Below are 15,977 nucleotides of genomic sequence, written 5' to 3'. Positions count from 1 at the left end.
CCTCCCCCTAATGATGTCATCACACCGTAGCAGTTCAGTGTCCATGGATAAACTGCAACTCCCAGAAGGCACTGTAACGGCCAGTCCGAGAGGGTGGTGTGGAGGAGTGAGGTAAAACGATGGGTTCGCGCTGGTGTGCAGATAGGTTGTGAGGTACTTCATCCAGTAGAAATGCCACGGCTTTCTTCCTTGGTCCCCTTGTGCCGCAACAACCAGTCTCTCAAAGCAACAGGCAGGGCAGGGGCAGTCAATGCGGACTTTGCGCCCTATACAGGTAAAATACCTTAGTCTCCCCATATTGCTGCGTGATTGCTGGCGGTCTCCGGAAATGTCGATACCTCGACCCCTCAAAGCTGTGGTCAGCCCGTTGCCAGTATTTTTTCCGGGACCATTGATGTTGCAGGGCCATCTGTTCTGCGTCCCTGGCAGGCGCAGTATGTATCGCGGAAAACAGCCACTCCCAACAAGAAGGACTCAGAAGCCAAAGGGGTTTTCTGGAATGCAGCTCGCTTTATTTTATCTGTTTCGGTTGCGGCGAATGCATTTCGGCACGGTCAGCCTTCTTCAGCCCCCAACACTGAACGATGTCCTTCACCCGTAAGCTCCCACCTGTGATATAGATATAGATAGATATGAGCTCCACCAATGAGCCCTTGCGCTCTAGGAAGGCACACAGCGCTCTCCCCACTTTCCCTGTTACTTGCCTCTCGGTCACTCGAGAATTCGCCCTCCAAGCTTTTTCCCCCCCAATAGTCGACTCGTTTCGAGGCTGGTACACCTCTTCTTCCAGGACTGGTCAGAGGGGGGGGGGGAGGGTAAACAAAACATCAACTGCTCGCTTCATTCTTTCCTTATTTGATTGAATGAAACACCGCCCTCAGTGGGCGTGGCAAAGTCATCACACCCAGCGGTATGCTGGTACTTATAGTCCTGTGAGCAGTGGATGGATAGTATATATATATATACACATTATATATATATATATATATATATATATATATATATATATATATATATATAATGTGTATATACACACACACACACATATATACATATATATATATATATAGTCTACTCTATTCCAACACCTTATTTTTATTTAAGGCATGCGGCTAGGCATTCTTTCAGCATCTTTATATCATTTGAGTATGTAATGCACTCAAGCCAGTTTCCCCTCAATCAACAAGATTAGCTGTCAACACACTTCTGCGTGCACATCTATGTAACAGACTGTACAATGATGTACATAGACTATGTAACATTGACATTTTACAATAGCTGCATAACCTTTCACACTTTTGCTTCGCTCTCCAAAAGCCTACTATCACCAATACTGGTTAAGAAAAACAAAGAGGCAAGCCTCAATTAACGGAGACTGCAAAAGAAGGTACCCAAAGAACACTGCAGAACAACAGCAGAAACCTCTCACCTGAGAGATTGATATAATGGCTTCCTAGCATACTCCTGTGCTCTTCTGCAAGGATTTCTAAAGAACTAGATATCAATACCCAAGCAGTTGACCAACAGCAAACACTAGTCTTCAGGCACATTGAGACCCATAAATCCTAATACAGGCAGCGGCACCAGTCCCATCTAAGTGTTAATCTAGGTATCAGCTATCTCACCATAGACTATAATGGTACCCATGCAAGACAGAAGATGGGTCTCCAACTCTTACAGCAGCAAAGAAATAGCTTTACATGGACCCTGGCATTCATCCACAACCATGAGAAAATCAATATTGCTATTCGTTGCTAACACCAACAACCCAAAAGCAGCTTCTTAAATATACAAAACTGGTTTCCGTTTTCACCAATGCTAGGATAGCACATCCACCATACCTTGCTAAAAACACTGCAGCACCGCTCTGACCGGTTTACGTTCAGTTGCTCTGAATTTCCATATTGGCTGCTTAGTCATCCATTTATCAAACATTACAAGTGCATACATTCCTGCCCCCGCAGCCCCCAAGTCTTGAAGATGCACACTATGCTTCCATATTGTCTATCACCACATCACTGTCGGCTTCCTCGTGGTTGTCCATGTACAATACACAGCCCACCTTTAGGCATTGGGAACTGCCATTTTAGTTGAGGGAAAATAAACACCAATGCACAATGGAATGACATGGTCTTCAAAACAGGGGCCTAGGTACTCAATGTCATAACAAGCAGTGGTCCTTGTATCACTGTGGACAAACCACTGAGGTGCCAGTAGGCTAGAAGACCACCTATGCATGCGCAATTAAGGTTTGTAGGGGGTCCGCCTTCCACCACAAGAAGAAAAAAAATTTACCCAAAAAAAAAAAAAAAACACGTGCAGAATTGCCCAAATGAATGTTGTCCTTACCGTACATTGCAGAATACAAGTAAAGGCTCACAGACAAATGTGAGCCCAAGGACAGACCGTGTTCTACCAAAAAAGCCGAGCGGGCCACACCACAGCCAATCTTCCATCGTCAAATTCACATCTCAAACCAATACAATGATAAAAAAATATATATTTAGTGTCCCTAGGTCACTGTGAATGTCCACCATGATCATCTACATCCAACCATATTGGATTTATTAGAACGTGCAAATTGTAATTTTTACTTCAGTGGTTACTACTAACAGTGCATAGTGATCATTTAACTGTGAGCAAAGAGGGCAATGAAACCATTGGGAAGCAAGATTTTCTATGTGTAGATCTAACCGACAAAACGAGGCTGCCCAAATAAAAATACAATTACTTTCAAGTTAGTTTCCTTTAGCTCATGAGATAATTTATAGTCAGGGAATGAAACAGTCCCAAAACATTCATATACAGCCTCACCCCGAAACAATGATGCCATCCGATGACGCATACCTATCTATTGCAGTCACCGCTGCCTGAAGATCTACAATACCATAAATGCACATGCACGTACAGTAATTAGGACTATAATCACACGTGGACAGAAACCAGCTGCCCTCACCACGCAGGCAGGCAGACTGGTTCAGTCAGGTCAGTTAATCATTTACAATAGAGCAAACCGTGTGGGTGACAGTAAATCAGTTTCTTGCAATGCGTGTGGGTAGAAGGTAGTTGGAGGGCCAAACATATTTTTCTCCCACGCCGTTTTTCTCCAATATCTGCATATTTCTGTAGCACATTTTACATAAAGGCTAAAGAATCCCCCTCAAATAAAAAACTCAGACGCAGCATAAAAAGGAATGATTACAGTTTTCCAATTTTTTGTGGTAGTTAAACAGAGACCAGAGTTTCTTGGTGTTTAACCAAATGCTCTGCAACAGTTTCCCCATCACCCCTGACCATAACACGTCAGCATAATGCCAAGTCTACACAACCCCACCCATAACAGAGAAACTAGGTGGCCTCAATTATTCAGAAATAATCGTCTGGCAAGCTGCTGCCACAGATACTCATTACAGCAGTGCTTTCTAAACTTTTTAGAACCACAACCCAATTTTTAGAACGACAAACTGTCGCGACCCACCTAGGGTTACTGTGAGTCTACGAGGTGGAAAGCATTATGCAGGAGTCAAGGCAGGCCTGCAACAATTGCTGCACCTCTGAGCAACTTCATTTCCTGGTTCCACGAAGAGCTTGATTGGTGCAGGACGATGGTCGGTTTTGTTTCGAGGTATGTATTGTAAGGATATTTGTAATTACTATGCATGCTCTAATTTTCACTCTAAGCGTTTCTGAAAATGTAAAAATAATTACAGTAAAAATAAAATCATGCATTGTAATTACAAATGTGCTTTATTAAATACCTATTCATGAATCAAAAGCAATGATTTCAAGAGGACAATAGGGGCCAATTGTAAAGATGGGCGGAGCTTCAAATCAATACATGAACACAGCATGCCTCACAGAGAAGTGCATGCGTGACCCATGCTCCACCTAAAAACATGAAATGCTGTGTTCTATGGATGAACACAGAATTATAGATTAATGATAGTAACAAAACCAACAAACACACTTTAAAAAAAGAGTGGTTTCAAAATATCCCAGGAAAGAAATTACACTAGTATGCAGCAATAACAGGAAGAACGTGTATACGAACAGCCATCCTCAGTTACTCCCGGGAGATCCTTCTACCTACCAGGTCCTTCACTGCCCTTAAACAAGGGTTTATAGATTCGAAAGACAAATGAATGGCATTTCCTACAATTAGTGTTAACAATCGTGTCTGACCCTGAAACGCTGGGTGCCTTTTGTCTCGACTTGGGGGGCTTTTATCTGACAGGCACGTTTTCCCCATGGAATTTTAAAGCTTTTCCACTCTCTGCTCATTAATTGCACCAGACCATGACATCAACCCAGGGGAAACCAGCGAGGGCTGCAGGCGTGTTACTGTGGTAATCTATGCGGTATAGTTTTTTTTTATTTTTAAGCAGCAAAATAAATTATAATTGTTTTTTGGGGTAAAAAGCATCCTTTCAGGGATCATTGAATTCTTCAGACCTGATATGGGGGAATTTTAGAGGTTGCGATAAGACTGAACTGCCTCCCAATTGCTCATTTTGCTGATGAATACAATATTAAACAAAGCGGACTTATACTGTGGAATTTCCGCTTTGATTATTCACATATTCTGCATAAGCATATCCGTCCCACCACAGTAAAGCATATTCCGTCCCACCACAGTAAAGCATATTTCGCCACCTATCTGCTTTGCTGCATGTTTCAGTCTGGTTAAAGAAGCTGTAGCTACTCGCAACAGCTCATGCCATCACTACAATAAAAGAAACTTACAGAAAGAAGCTCTCGATCAAACCTCTTCTGGCAATGGCTTGTCTAGTTAAGTCCCCTTCAGCCATTGCCAGTCTGTGTTGTCCTTCACATTTTCCAAAGCTAACTGGTTAATAAAGTAGTCTATTTAACTCATCACAAAGCTTTTCACCTGCAGCACATTCTAAAATGAACAGAATGACAAAAAGAAAATTTAGAGAAGGAGGTTGCTCTTTTCTGAACATTACTAGAGGGTCCAAGACCCTCTAGTATTGCTTCTTGCTGGTCTAAAATGACTAGAACACAGATACCCTCTGCTAGTGCCATGCGTCGAAACAAGCACCTTCTAGGTAGTCTGAAGTACTGAATCAAAGGGCTTTCTAAGTACCTGTGACTCGAAATATCTACAAAGAAAAGGATAGATTCACTGTGGAACACAGGAGGTGCACATACGGCTGCACTAATGACCACAATTAACCTAGTACAGGTACTTTTATTCAACCCATGAAAATAAAGAGCAAAAGAGAATATGGACATTCATGTATTGAAGAATCACCCTATGATTTTCCATGTCAAAAAACAAAAATATTATCACGTTTTTTGCTATTGTTCGGATCCACTTTCAACAAAAGCAGACATTCCAAGAAGTCGGTCATAATTCTCTGGATCCCCGAGACGTGGGAGGCAGGCAGAGGACAGCACCAATGGGTCCTCTAGCAATGGTCTCTTGTACAAAACCTGGTACAGCAAGGACTCACGAAGACCATCTGGTAATGGTTTGAGGTACTGCACCTTTGTAAACAAATCACCAGTGGCATATGCACAACCCAAGAGGACATACAGCAAGAGCTTGCTTTAGCTGCATTCATGAGCACACAATGCAGATTTGAGTTGGTCAGTGCTTTTCAAACAAGCATTTTTTACAGGAGTCAGCACATTGAAGGCAAGCCAATTGGTTTTGCCTTTCATTTATTTCCACAGTTTGAGACAGCTTTTGTTACGCGCTCTGCCTCTCTAGGGGAAACATGGGGGGGGGGGGGGGGGGGGGGGGGAAATCACTGGAAGCAACTACAGAGGACACATTTCTTCTAGATTCCAGTACCACACAATCAAACACTAATGTGCTATAAATGGACCAACTACCACTTCTAAATCACGTGGCCATAAGAACTAAGGGCACAACCAATGGACTAAGCAGAGGTGAAATATTATGGGGCGATTCTGGACTCCAATATCTTACTTACACCTCAAGTAAATCCCGATTTCAAACAATGTTTCTACAGATCCCTTTGCTCCCTTTAAAGATTTCAAGCAACCAATGCCATAGCGCTGTCCCATATAGAATATGAAGGATTAATTTTTGGAGCCCTTTAGCCATTAAAGAAATTAGAGAATTACCAATGCAGCTGCTACACAACTCTGTAATCTCCTCCTTGGGAATTGCACCTCACCAAGCCTCATTTACCTCCATTGGGTGCCTGTATGAAGATGACACTTTTTCTTTAAAGTAATGTTCTTGGCACACTGAGCAATATTCATGGACTTGGAATACACTTCCTTCAAAATAAACTCTGCACCAAACAATACTTTTACGTTGCAGATTAACCTAGCAACTATGAATCCTTTCAAAAAGTTGCAGGCCGGCAGAAGATACTTCTCCGCCCAGATGGCCAAGCTCAGAACTTTATTTCAGCAAGAATGTGAACGGTCAACCTCCTGGAATTCTAGATGGCACTAAATTTCTGCACCACCTTTGGAGACGACAAATTAATATTTTTTTGCTTAAAACAGGATATATGCAACAATGCATCAATTTTCACACTCTGCAACACCTCATGCTTACGTGTGCAAATGTATACTGCATGATGTTTGAATTGTGTGTTTGAATGGTGCACAACTCATCCAAAGCCTCCCTTAGGACAAACCACATCCAATGACATTTTCAACCACACACTCCAAAATGGCGCCAAGAAACCACAGTCAAAACAGAGCGGATACTGACTTTGCCAAGTGTGTATGAAGGGCCATATAAAATTCAAGAACGAATTAGAGTTCATTACAAGCTAAACCAAATACTGTAAACATAACAGCCAATAAAAATATATAGATTTAGTGGACCAAACACCAATTGCATTGGTAATAACAATTCACAAGAAGGCGAAAAAGTTTAAGAAACTAGTCACCAGGAATTACCTCAGTTTTCAGTTGGTAATAAGTTAAATTCCAACAAACGAAAACTGAGGAAAGAAGCATCTGGATAGTTAGTGCTACCCAATGTGAAATGGCAAACATTCCGATCTGAAAATGTAAGTGCAGGTTGACAGTCTTCATAGGTTTCCTGAAGAGCTCTGAATGTTTTACGCTCAAGTTGCTCATATTCATTTTTGTAGTTTGTAGTCTTTATGCAGGTATTGCTATACCTGGAAGTTTATAAAAGACAGTCCATGGTAACATATTAAGCATTCTGAACATGATGTACTGTGCTCAAACAAGGATAAAGCCAATAGGTTTTAAACCTTCCTTGGCCTTTCTGAATTTAATTAGATTTAATCCCTTCCTCAGCAACAACATGTTGGCTCTGCTGAGAAGATTTTCATTGGTGCAATAATCACAAAGCCTTCACTTTTAAAGCAATGGCTTTTGGTCAGAATATGTAGAACCATGCTCTTCTCACTCCAAGACTAAGGGATGAGTAAGCATTTGAGAAATCCAACAAGATATTCATGGCCAGAGAAATGGTCTGCTGGCATGTGACAGTTCATCCTTTTAGCCAATAATAAAATATTTCGGCAAAGAAAGGATCAAGCTGAGATTCATATTCACAAAATATGCTTGAAGCTGCCATTTCAACACACATGACATACTAAAATACCATAAAAGATATCTAGAAGTGGAAAGACCCAAATAAAGTTCAAATATAGAGTCACTGCTATTTTATTTGATAAACATTATGCAACAGACCACATTATAGAAAGCAGAAACTCCTATCAGGACTTAAACAGAAGATGGGACTATGGCATTATTCACCCTTCGAGACGCCGTTAATTTGGAAATACCTTAAAAACATTACAATGTTTAAGTGTATGTGGGATTCCCTAACTGTCGCACACAAAAACAACACTAGTTGGATCTAAGATTAGCCAACCTACTTTTACAAGTTTTTAATAGGAGTTTAAATGTCATTGTATAAATAACTACCTGTACGGTTGTTCGAACTGGTTTGGAAGTTCCCAGAGTTTTGGCCCCTAGCTGCAAGAGAAGGCTAATTTAAATACAACTGTGAAGTGCACCACCAACTCAAAACAACGATGTAGGTCCATCCACTGTGGAGATTTAAAAAAGTTTCTGTATTCTTATTTATTTAAAAGCAACAGCAGACGAGATTCATCCAACTGATGTGGACTTCATCAGTGAAATTATTAAGATCTTCAAAGTTGCCAAAATATCTCACTATTCAGCTTTCCCACTTAACACATTACATTAGTTTCCAGAGAGCAGTGTCTGCACTCCTCTAAACTTTACTAGACTTGACTCCTCTGTAAGTGATTAACACATTTACCCCCTCTCCACCTTTGTCTCCAGAAGAATTGGCTAGCCTTACTCACTTCATTACTCTATGCAAGTTCCTCTCTAGAGCTATCTCAAGGGGGGTGGATAGAATATATATATATATTCACTAAAGGTGTACAATCAGCATTCAATATTCGGTCTCCGATGATCTTTTCAAGAATCTTGACGGGCTTTGCCCAGTGTTAGCCCAATCCTCGTGTGGCCAACCAAAAGTCTCTGCTCCTTGTAAGTGAATCAATGGCCTCCAACTTCCCCCTCTCAACCTCTTACTTCCTTTGTGTTGGGCCCACTGGGCCTGTGTCTCCGTTCGTATTGGTGAGGGTGGGGGAGGGGGGGGGGTGGGGGGAGACAAAAGGAACCAGTCTCTCCAGGCAGTTGACGCGGCCCCTCGTCCCTCCTCTCCCGCACCAGACCGCTCCTCCTTGTTAGAGCGGATGCAGGGAAAGAGGGCACACAAGCGGAGAGGAGCCGATGCTCACCTCCCGGCCGCCTCCTCCATCGGTGAAATCTCCGCCTTCCGTGAGGGAAGCGGAGTTACTGGGCATGCGCGGGCGAGTAGTGACTCGCGGTCGGAGTCTCCTCAGCTGCGCGGGACCTCCTCCTTGGGTTCCACCCACGCCCCGGGACTTGTGTTCAGTCCGCCAGACCTGCGCAGTGCGCCAGACCTGCGCAGTGCCTGGAAGTGAAGTTTCCCCAAACGAACCTTCCGCCTCAATTATCGGGCACAGCGAGATGGGGCAGCATTCACTACACGGACAGTTCTTTGCGCCGAGCAGTAGGGGAGGAGGTTCCTTACGCGATCTCACCGCCTCAGTTACCAGTCTTAGAGAGATGGGGGCAGCCTTCACCACACGGACAGTTTCCCTCAGCGACACTGCGCCAGGCACTTGATTCTAAGCCCCTACCAGGAAGATCCCACTTCCCCTGATGAGGCGAGTTAACACCAGAGGTAACCACAGAGGGGGGGGGGAAACTCGGTTGGAAGTCTAGTAAGTCCTCCTATACTCTCGGTTCTCGTGGCTTCCAATCAAGGCACACAGGAATCCCTCTCTCTTAATCTGCACCAAGTCCCTTTTTCTCAATGGCGGTAGAAGGAATTTCACTCCAGCGTAACCTCCCACACCCACTCTCTCCTCTGGGACCAGATGGGAACAGGTGCCCAGGGTCTACAGGTTTCCCTCAGGCAGGTTCAGGTCAGCAACTACAAGGGAAGAAGGGTGGTGCACCAGTAAGGAGCGACCCTATCATGGGAAGTCAACCCTCTGTTGATCCAGCCCCTGCCTTATGCTACAGCCTTCACTCTAGCCAGCCTACTCTGCAAGACAAAATGGTTGCCCAGCATTCCGCCTTTTATAGGCTGACTCTCAGAGGTCCAGAAGGGACCAGAAGGTTCTGGAATGCCCTATGCTAACCTATGGGACAGTTCTCAGGTGTGACAGTTGGCAGCCACCATTTTGTGACTCTAAGTGAATTCCTGTCAGGAAAGGCATCTAGGCCTGTGTTGAAAAACTATGAGGGCAAAAGAGCACCTATCCCCCAGACCAACACCATAAAAACCTAGTGGACACAAAAAATACAAAAGGCATGAGGGGCAAAAAGGGGACAAAATAAATAATAGATTGGAGGGACTACGCGAAGGGCCAGACAGGTCTAACACAGAGCCACAAAGGCCCATAACTAGGCATACAGCATTTAATGACTACTACAACTGGAGCCAATAGGTATAGATAAATATGACAAAACCAAATCTGAGACAAAGACACTAAAACGTATGCAGGAGAAGAATAAATAACCAATGGCGCAAAAGCTGCATAGCAGCCATTGTCCTACTCTGTCATGACTGTCTTCAAAAGACTAACATTCCTGTGCTAAAATACCTTTGAAATGTGTGTTTAACCCGTTGAGTGCTTCGAACGTCCAACGGTCGTCGCGTGCACTACCTCGCTAGTGCTGCGCACGACCGTTGGACGTCCGAATCCCGTTAGCGCAATCGAACGTCCGCACTGGGGCAGAATGGTTGCGCACGCTTAACGGGTTAATATATCATCACAAAAAAGAAAATATTCCAATTTTGGCTTGCATCAGTACTGCCATGTTCTGCAACATTAATAGAGGCATATAAAAAAAAAAGGCAATCACAAGCTGAAACACAACCACCAGTGATGGTATCTGGCAATCACAAGTTGAAACACAACCACCAGTGATGGTATCTGGTGGTATCTGCCCAGCAGCTCCCTTGCACACCATAGGGAGGTACACGCCATGCCTAGACATATTTCCAACACAACCTGCAAAACCATCTTTTCAAACCATGATAGCACCCAAACTAACCTCTAACATATGAGGACGCAGCCTACCCAACTACCCCAGACCTCAAATCTATGCTCAAAAACATTGCACCAACACAGTACAGCCATGTGAGATCTCATGAGATCTGGCATAATAAAGGAAGCAAAATAAGCTAAACAAAAATAAAACATAATGTAGATGAACATCGTATGTTCAGATTTAGGGTCAGAGAAGGTAATGAAACATGACTTGCACAAGCGACTATAACTTGCACCCGCAACCCCTTCCCCGACCACCCCACGGCAGGATGCGCACATTTCAAAACAGTTATTTAAAGCATTGGCAGTCTTGTACGGGAACACAAACAGTCCATTCTTCTACTAGAGTCGACTTTAAATAACTTGTGTTCAGTCACAGGGGTTTTATTCCTGCAACTGTTTTCTCGGGCCTATTTTTAGCTCAGGAATCTCCATCAACACGATGCTTCAGGACACGCATATCTTCGTAAAAACTACAGACATAGTTTTGTCCTCCATGTTGGCCTAACTGCATCAGTGGGAGACAGCCACCAAATGCAATGCACAAAAAAATTTAAAAAGTATGCCCGTTTTTTTTAAACAAAGTTTGACTTGCTGTAGAATAGAATGTCATGTCAAAACTTCAAGCAAGGTCCGTTCCATGCATTTCGCGGTGCTGAACCACACAGGTGTTAAAAATATACACGATATAGGCCTCTTATGACAATGCCTGGAGAGTGCACTTCTATGGTGCGATGTAGACACCGCCTTTACATCCTGGCGAGAAAGGTCGCGGTTCTGGAACAGGCTGTGCTCGGGCCGCACTTCCCCTCCTTGGGCCCCAAGCAAAACATGTTTTCAGCAGCGGCAGGTTAGTAATGCGAGCCAGGAATGCAGACAATTACCAGGGCTGGAAACATTCTTGGCAGCTCTTTTTAATCACTCCCAGGCCTTGCTCGAGCAGAACCCTGCCTCTCTGGAAACTTCCACGCAGCACGTAAGACTGGGGCCCAAGGTGAAATGATAACCATTTTAGGACACGGGTTTCAATAGGATGAAAGAAAAAAAAAAAAAAGTATTTGAGCCGCTCTTTCAATTAGTTGCGATTGGCAGTCAAATTAAAAAGCCTCTAGTCATAAAATTGTTTTACGAGGCGCACCTCACACCAACACAATAAATTAAGCATATCTACTAAAAAAAAAAAAAAAAAAAAATTACATCTACAAAATAAAAATAAAAACCACACATTTATGGACATTGGACTGTCTCACTCTAGATTACAATACCTCCTGCCTTTCGGGACACCAAAGGCAGAGGCCTAGCTTCCATTAGCGCAGCAGGTGTAGTGGCACCAGAACACATCCAGGTTTTTGTTTTCTCTTGCCTGAACTATGCTACTAGTGGTCAATTACTTTAAATAGCAATAATTCTTCATTCACAAAAAAAGACTGAAAGGTCAAATATCGATGAAATGGACCGGAAACCTAAGCGTGCAGATTAACTGAGACCCAACTACCAAGATTGTTCTAAGGCCTCTTCACATATCAACAACAATATAGTAATATATAATTAAATAAATACGTTCTATGCAACCTTACTATTCTTAAGTCTACATCTGTATATCTTAAGGACGTATTCCTGTATATCTTAAATATGTAATCTTTACTTGCCTTTATATACACACACTACCACAATAGTCTCATAAAAGTACATACATATATATATATATATATATATATATATATACACACACACACACACACACACACACGTCCAGTTATACATACTTAACTACCCATCTGTGCAAATATACCTAGATGGAGAGTTAAGATTAACAAATCTAAACGTGCCTGTGTACTTCGGCCTTCACAGAACTGTGGTTGTCCGAGATAGTCTGTATAGAATGTTTTTAACAGGACAAAATCTATATTCTGATAGTACCTTAATGGACAAAGCGGCTGGAAATGGGCCTAGCGCTAAGACTGGCCGCTCCAACCAGAGTGCAGAAGAAGGTTCTCTACTCCGTCGGAAAATACGTCATTACGTTACGTACACTTATTTAAAGCGACGCGTCCGTGCAGCGCCACAGACGACAAACAGGAGGATCACAGGCGGCCTTGGGCCGGCAGACCACACAAGATTGCTCAAGGGGAAATAAACGCTTGGGGCGAGGGCAGAGCCCACACATTTATGCGGCCACCGCCGGTTTTAAGTTAATGTTTCAACAACACTCTTTGCGCAGCCCCAGACGACTCTTAAACATTAGGTAAAGATTGCATTTACAAGGCAGCTGAATAAGCAGGGTGGTGCATGGTCAACAGAGGCTGGGATACTTAAAATGCGATAGCACAACACTCAGGGGGTCTGACGCCAGAGGGAAAGCACGGTTAAGTCCCTCAACAGTGCCGCACCAAAAGGAGGACTAAACTATCACCGAGCACAGAGACTTACTAAAAGACAGTAAATACCATCAAGCCACACGAAGGGCATCGTAAACTATCCTCCAACAGGGGGCCATATAATGAGATCGTAAAACACCATTCTCCTCATCTGTGCCACACAAAGGACATACTTAAACCCGCAAGCACAGTGTCAACACAAAAGATAAGAGTAGGCCCCCACCCCAAACAGTCACTTTAATACCATCACGCACTGGCCCCAATAAAGAGACAATAAAATGTTCCACACCAAGCACACAGTAAAAGATCATCCAGCGAGAGCCACAGTGTACTAGTGCACCAGTACAATATCCAAAAGGATAGCAAAAATGTGAGCTCAGCAAGATGTGTGCTATAATGCTTCAATTAAATGTAGAAACTCTAAAACATTCTTTGCCTACCGGTTAGACACAAATGTATCCACATAGTAATATCAAACTCTGCTGGTTAAACACCAGAGCACAAGCCATTAGGCAGGGGTAAAACCAAAAAATAAATAGGCAGCAAATGCCTCAACCTTTTGTTAGACCAGCTTCTCTGGCTAACACAGTATGTTCACATTAATTTGAACCATTGAAACAGGTAACCAACCACTACTGAACTGTACCTGGAGGTGAATACTGTCAAGCGAAGTACTCAAGATTTTTCTACAACAAGTGTAGCACGCAGGGGTGTAGGAAGTTTCTTCGTGCAATTTTATTTTCAGTGCTTGAATGCCGCCATGACATACACACAAACACACACACACACACACACACGAGGCCCTATAGAGCCCCTTGGGTCTTGAGAACTTCCAACACACCTAAGAATGCTGAAGGATTCCAGCTCCATGTGCTAGGGGGTTATCTAGTCCAGGTTGCCTGCTTTTATTCTTTTTGTTCACATTTTAAAATGAAACAGGACTCCAAATCCCAGAATGCAACGAAAAAAGGTATTGGAGTGGCTTCTTACACACGGAAAGGGGAATCTTGAGACTTATGCAAACCCATAAAGTGTGCTCAGCCGGTCTGGAGTTTGTGTCAGTAATTATCTGTCCCAGCCATAATGTTCATGATACTGTATCAGATTCCTAGTACTACTCTGTTCCCTGTCCAAGCTCAAGTGCAGTTAAGGGGCCACATTCCAAACAGATATCTGAACACCCAACATTCAGCTTAAATACAATGCATGGGAACAAGTCATTACAGTGAGGTGATGGTGGCCAAAAAGAACAGGTCAGCACAACAACAACAACCTTATTCAACAGCTACCAATACAAATAAAAAATGGGTAAACTTCTTAACATTTTTTTTTGGGTTAGGCCACACACAAGTAACGTATCTCCAAGGCCACAAGAGGGGAATGCCTGAGGCCTTTTCGGCTCAGAGATACAGAAAAGGGAGAAAAAAGTTCAATCACAATTACTTGCCATAAGGGTAGGCCTGTATTAAACATGGCGTACTTGAAAATGATGACAGAGGGCAACAGAACCCTGCATAGTTAGGAACCAACATATGCAGCACCCATCACCAGGTATTACGACACAGAGGCTGAGCACAGAGGACGAAACATACCATTTCGTTTTTGCAGCAGCACAAAATATGTAATGGGTCACAGGACAGACAATACACAGGTATCAAGCACATACTGTGGAGGTTGTTTCCACTGCAAACATTTACGACATGTTACCAGGCAACAATCCATGGGGGGAGGCTTTATGTATAAAAACAAACAAAAAAAGGAAAACTCCACATGGTTGATCTCGAATTTCCCAACTCATGGTCTCCTTCTACAAAAAGACCAAGCACGTAAGACATTTGAAGCCCACATGTCTGGCCTTCCAGTCTCATAATTAGCAACGTTTGTTAACAGTTGATAAGAGAACGGGAGAAATGTGATTTCTCATTAACGTATCCTGAGAAAATTGTAACCACAAATATTCAAAAATAAGGACATGTTTTGATAATATTGGCTTGTATGCATGACAATAGCCACAGTGTTAATGTCACTAGAGACCACCGCCGCATGCTTATATCTCAGGCTTGAACAACTCCCCCCTCCCCCAGAGCCGTGACTGCCGCCACCTTTAAACTCCATTCGGCGACAGACAGAACCGGCCTAGCAGGGGCTCCGGGGAGGGAGGAGGACTCGTGCGGGCTGAAGCCGTTAGAAAGTAAGAAAGATGCGGGGATCCCCCGCCCGGGAAGGTGCCTCGCCTTTACGTAAGGAGTCCCTGGAGCAGGCTGGGCCGGGCTCGCATTCCTTGCTGGGTGAGTCAGAGGCGGGCGGGCAGCGCACGCATCCGCCAGCCCCCGCACACGCCTCCCACCAAACATGCGACAGAAGCTGAGAGAGTGGCACCCCCTCACACACACAGGCCATTGAACCCGAGGGAGTATCTGCCTCCACTATTCACTGACAACCCGAAGGAGTCCCACCGCCCACACGCACGACAGCACAGACTGAGCGGCGAGAGCTCCCCACAGAGTCAAGGCACCACAGCTCCGAGCTGACTGATGCTCCTCCACGCAACCAGTGCATCCCAAGGACTGTCCACACAGGGCCACATTCTGAGCCCCTGAGATCCCCTTTCACATTAAGCCCCCGCTGTTACCCAATATGGGGCATTTCCCAAATGGGGCAACAGCATTCGGCGCACTCAAGTTTTTCAGGTCCACTCAGGAGCCCGCAATTTTTTTTTACCTGCCTTTGCAGTTTGCAATCAGGGAAACAAGACTTCGTGAGGTATGAACCTCAGACGTGAGAGCAACACCCTACGGGCCACCCAACCCATGCACACCGATGAAATCCAAGGGCTGTCCCTGCAAATGCATCGCCGAATGAACTAGTTCTCACAAACCACGCTAACTGAAACAAGAGGCACACGTACTCAGGGGCCAAACCCTCAGTTAACGAGGCGTGACTCGCCCAAGTACAAATTGGGAACCAAAGTGTGGTAAACGAC

General features: G+C 43.9%; 1 protein-coding gene across 1 annotated transcript in view; it reads right to left on the bottom strand.

Moving 5' to 3' along the window:
- RND3 (Rho family GTPase 3) overlaps window positions 1-15,977 on the bottom strand; it is a 34,526-nt gene that overhangs the window by 16,609 nt on the left and 1,940 nt on the right. The window lies entirely within an intron of this gene.

Source organism: Lissotriton vulgaris, chromosome 2_1 (genome assembly GCF_964263255.1).
Source record: "Lissotriton vulgaris chromosome 2_1, aLisVul1.2, whole genome shotgun sequence".
Taxonomy (NCBI): Eukaryota; Metazoa; Chordata; class Amphibia; order Caudata; family Salamandridae; genus Lissotriton; species Lissotriton vulgaris.
Note: the sequence above shows the minus strand (reverse complement) of the source record. Positions and strands in the feature narration are given on the sequence as shown.